This window comes from Saccoglossus kowalevskii, chromosome 15, assembly GCF_978046115.1.
Source record: "Saccoglossus kowalevskii chromosome 15, keSacKowa6.1, whole genome shotgun sequence".
Lineage (NCBI taxonomy): Eukaryota > Metazoa > Hemichordata > Enteropneusta > Harrimaniidae > Saccoglossus > Saccoglossus kowalevskii.
The window spans coordinates 19,433,531-19,439,004 of NC_140655.1; the positions used below are offsets into that span (position 1 = coordinate 19,433,531).

The following is a 5,474-nucleotide window of genomic DNA, read 5'->3' on the forward strand; positions in this document are numbered from 1 at the left end:
TGAGCGTTGCCCATTGGTCCGACTTGTGGAAATACCTGGAACCCATGTCTGTGAAAAGGGATTTCAAAATGACCCTAAACACGTTTTAAAAGGTCAAAATTTCGTACCCTTTTCACTGTTAGAAAGCTAAAAGATCACGCACCTTGAACTCTCGCCTGATCTCGCGATATTTGAGCTTTCTAACCCTTCAGTGTAAGCACGGGTTGGTCAAATACCGTGATCGCCCGTGATCGAGGGTGGTTAACCGGGGGCCGGACGTTTTCCTCGTTTTGGCGATCATTGAATTCCTTAAAGCAATAATAAAAACGATAATCTCATTTAAAAAATAACCACATTCATCACGTTGGCAGTACCGGAAAAGACACCCTTTTTGTCTATTTTGACTGAAATGGTAACCCGAAACGCGTAACGCGCGTTAACGTGATTTTCTTTAAAAATACACCTTTTTAACGCGTTTTCTTTCACAGACATGCGTACTAGATCATTCTTTAGGTCGGACTCCCGGGGAGCGTTGAACGCGACCCATTAAGTCCTTTCAAGTCGGATAATAGCGTAATTCATGATGTTAGCTTAACACATCCAGTTGAAATGATAACAGATGTGTACCAAGTAAACAACTGAGCGAACCATGCAAATTACATTTCCCATGACGCACTGGTGCAATCCCTGAGATTGCGAAGCCGCACTCGAAATCTTAGATAGTCTATATGAGTGGAATATTTAGCACATAATGAGCATTCAATCTGACATGGTATTAATCAATCATGCAGGTATTATGTACAAATACCATCTCGTACATTATACTGCTCTTATCCCTTTGGGTGGATAGTGTTTTAGCTTTCGTTATTACCTGATGAAATTGTATTCCATTTAAATTTGACTGAGCCGCCTACTTTTGCGCTTGCTTCCTTGTATTTTCCTTCAACATATCCAGAAATCTCGTCAATTTTCTCCCGTTCAGAATCCACCAGCGCCCATATGTCGTTCGTGGTGCTGTTGGACAGATGGCAAGTTACTTTGCCCCCCATGTTGATAAACTGCAACCAAGAGAGAACATCAAGCTGAGATTATTTCATACAACGTCTCATTTATTATGTAACAAATTAGGCCTACATGCGACACCTTTGATAGCAGCAGTTAACACGGCATTGTCTACACACTATACGGTTTAGGGAAATAATGCTACTACAGCACGACAATGAAGACTACTACATTTGCATGCGATAATCCATATGAAAATCAGTTTATTTACTATTTGATTACACTGCTAGCAAAGTCAGCACGTTGTACGTTAAACAAGTAAATTATGCTATTGCAGTATACAATGTTCTCTGGAAATGTTCAACTAAGAGAATTATGTTTTCATGAATTATACGCAAGTTCTGGCAACGTTAAATGAGTATGTGATTTATAACACAATTTTTCCTTCTCTGCGAGATCTCGCGTAATGTGTGAAAGACGAACGTTTGTCGCAAAAAAACAAAACTTCATGGTTAGTTGACAGTGCCTTACGCTTTCAGAGGTGAAAGGTATGACAATAACAATAGAAATCTGTGCAGATTCTCGTTTAAGTAAAAAGATTAAATTCTTTCCAGATCTTGATAGTCTAAAAAACTTTCCCAACACGAATTATCGTTATGCTAGTTGGTGTGAACGTTATGCACATAACACTTTAGAAAATTACGAAGACATAAGTAACTTTTGTATTGTTGAGTTACGTTTGCCATCGTGCTGAGCAATCGCATGTCTAATGAATACACTTTTAGCTGATAAATTTTATGATCATGTTCGATAAAAAAATGTATTTAGAAAATTACCACAATACGTGGTGAGAATGATTACCGTGTACACATTGGTATATAAAGACACGCTTATTGTTAGTTTAGCTTACCTTCTACGGAAATAACTTCTCACACCTCATGAACAGACAGCCTAAATGAGACCCATTTTTCCAAACAATTATTTGTTCCAGTGTTAATTGTATGTTTACATTTATTGATCCTCGAAAAAAGACTTTATCTAGTGACACATCCATGTATAAATTATATAATCACCCACTTCGGATGGACGTAAAAAAACAAGTGACAGCCAGCATGTCACAATATATAATTGTTCGAGTAGACTAAGGCCATACGAGAGAACATATTCTCACTGTATTCTAAGCTTAAATTCTGTCATAATTAAGAATAGTATATGCACTAATTCAAACACAACAAACTAACTTTTAGTTAGACCATCAATCGACGCTTCGACGTGTAATTTCTCTAGCCGAGTCATGTCGATCCGATATGCAGAGCAAGTCCCCTAAACACACGTACACTAAACAAATGGAGAGTTTGTAAATTCATGTTTGGTCAATTGTTTCTGAGGCCAATGATGGTTTTAAGAAAACTACCGGCGGTCTTAACGATAAAAATGTAGCGGGTCACGTGATTTGTTATGCTATAATTAATTTTATTCCAAAAATCGGCATTAAATTCTTTTATGTGCTCTATTTATCAAATATTCGGGTATCAATGGTATAGCTCTCACAAAATCCATCTATCACATTTCTTTTTAATTGCAATAAATATTTAACTAAATGTTGCAAGCCATGATATGAAATGTATTATGGAAAGCTATGTTCATAATTTGTGCTGAACTAATTAGTTAGAATGAAGAAGTCACGGACACGGCCCTATATTGTCCAGGTACATGATTAATATATTACACATAAATCAGGTGGCAGTGACTTTGTTTATCAGTAGTTCTTTAATGACATTTCAATTGAAATGAACGAAAGAACAAGTGTCAAACAACTATTCCAAGTCAACAATCCTAAAACGAATCCAAGGAAGTAACGCAAATTACACACTCCCAGTGCTTCCAGAATTGAATATAAGGGAATAATTAGCGGTCCTTCAAATAATATTGTTGTTTTTGGGTGACGCAATCATGTTTGTAAGGGGATTATTTTGTCCTGAACAACTATTGAATCTGTCACTTGGAATTAATGGGTCTGAATCGTATTTCCGGGCGATTGTAGTATGACACAAATAATGTACACTTCAGGAGACGATTGAAACGTTGGTCGTCTAAGCACGCTGGTACGTGATGTCCAGAAGTTTATCTACAAGGTTAAATGAGAACATTGAAACTTGCTTTTCTGTAGTAAATGTAAGCACGTACTTTATAATACAGGTATGTTAACTGGTGTAAAGTAACCATGGGGACAAATTATTGTGTCAATAATTGTGTTAGTCTTTGGTGACACTGGAAAAAATAAAATGAAAACTTGGATATAATTGTCTTCAGTGAAAATACCAGTTGGTGGGACACCAACAGAATCGAGGTACTGACTGATATCATGACCTTAGTGTTTGTGAATAAAATGTTGTCAGTAATTGAAATATGGCAGCATTATAATAAAACTGAATAAACAAATGGCGAAACATTGCACCAGGAAAATAAACTGAATTTCCCAAAAATCTTGTAAACTTGAGTGACTGGGTGAGAGTTTATATAGATTCAGCCAAAAGATTGTTACATAGATAACTAAGAATCCTTGTACCTAACTAATTAGTCATCAGTTAACACATACTAGGAGGTATCGGTATTTTCACTGTTCTTTGATCACAGATATATTTAGTGATGTCTGTCACTTGTTCATAAAACACGCTTATTTGATCTTGGCGGTCACGTTTATGCAAAATACAATAAGTTCTTCTTTGGTGCGCCACCAACTTATTTTCTCTGCACATCAATAATATCATGTAATCGAACTACATTTTCTTCAATATCTCGAAAGTAATATACACAGACGTTTTAAAAAATCTGACGTTTTCTTCCCACAAAGGCGGTGCAAATAATAATAAGTAGTCTTGTATAGTGCCATTTGTTATTACAAGAATCTGAATTGTTCACTTTCTGACTTGATGATGTTCATATTATGGCAGGTGCCATAGTCATGACATAGACCTGGTTTATCAAAGTCATGTTACGTTCACCCATGACAGATGAGCAGATGGAACTTACAGAATGCCATACTCGCAGAGCAACGAATTTGGTGGTGCTGATGTTTATTGTACGCTGATTTATGATGCTGAGTGGGCAGTCGTTTGTGTGATTAAACCAACAGCCACCCGGATGAAAAACATTCTAACTACTGTCCCACGCCCATGTACATTTTCCTTTAAAATTAAAACATACAATTTGTGTATCTTGTAATTTATTTAAATATCAAAACCAGATAGGCGATTTTTTACCTATATCTTTATCAAGGTTACATGAGAACATTGAAACTTACGTTTCTGTAGAGTTTATTCAACACAGAGTGGCATAACTGTGTCACAAATAATAGATTGTCTTCAATTTTATTAGGTACCTAATAAACTTATCAGTTAATGTAAACACGGACTTTAAAATACAGGAATGTTAACTGGCGTAAAGAGAAGTAACCATGGGAACAAATTATTGTGTCAATAATTGTATTAGTCTTTGTTGACACTGGAAAATAAACTGAATTTCACAACAATCTTGTAAACATTGAGTGACTGGGTGAGAGTTTATAGAGATTCAGCCCAAAGATTGTTACATAGGTACAGGCATCGCTGAAATGATTGAATGCATGACAAATACAATGCCGTCGATTCTTATTAGCTATCTAACTAATCAGTCATCAGTTAACACTTACTAAGAGGTACCGGTATTTTAACAGATCTATGATCAACATTTCGACTGAACTCAAACAATGCCAGATACGTTTGATTACTTGCGGTTCTAATAGTAAATTTGGTTTGTGACGGTGCACTCACTACCTGTGTTATTTCTTACTATGTCCTGCTATGGTTTTCAGTTGAAACGATATTGCAATCATAGACCAACGATAATCTTAGTTGTGAGTTGTAGGTGCAATTAGACACTAGTGATTTCAAACAGTATAATCCTATGATAAAATGAACAATGTAAACTCACCAATTACGTTAACTGTCTGCAAATCAGGAGGTACGACGCAGAATCCGCGATCAATTCACACAGGTGTCATTCATTAGGTGTGACCGAGCTAGCAGTTTGTTTGTACTTACATAGTATAACAAAGTCAGTTTAGTTAATTATTTACCAGTAAGTTGCAATATCGGACCGTAATCTCGGAGGTATGCTTGACGCAATTGAATGTCACTAGATGGCGCTCTCTAGAGAGCTCAGAGAAGCTCCACGGCCATCTATTTAACCAGCAAGTGATTTGATGTACAATGGTTAGTAACAAATTAGATTATCTGGTAGTGGCGGATTGGGCCACCGGGAATGTATCATTTTTATACTTCAGGAAATCTAGGTAAGTGTTGACGACATTTTCACCTATATCTGTATAAAGGTTACATGAGAATATAGAAACTTACGTTTCTATAGAGTTTATTCAATACAGAGTGACATAACTGTGTCACAAACAATGGATTGTCTCCAATTTTAGTAGGTACCTAATAAACTTATCAGTT

General features: G+C 36.3%; 1 long non-coding RNA gene across 1 annotated transcript; it reads right to left on the minus strand.

The window, feature by feature from the left end:
• Window positions 1-956: 956 nt before the first annotated feature.
• Window positions 957-5,015, minus strand: LOC144359409 (uncharacterized). Its single transcript, XR_013422007.1, has 2 exons — window positions 4,954-5,015; window positions 957-1,037 (listed from the first exon to the last, which is right to left on the minus strand). It is a non-coding gene; the product is annotated as an uncharacterized LOC144359409 (long non-coding RNA).
• Between the last annotated feature and the right edge of the window lie 459 nt (window positions 5,016-5,474).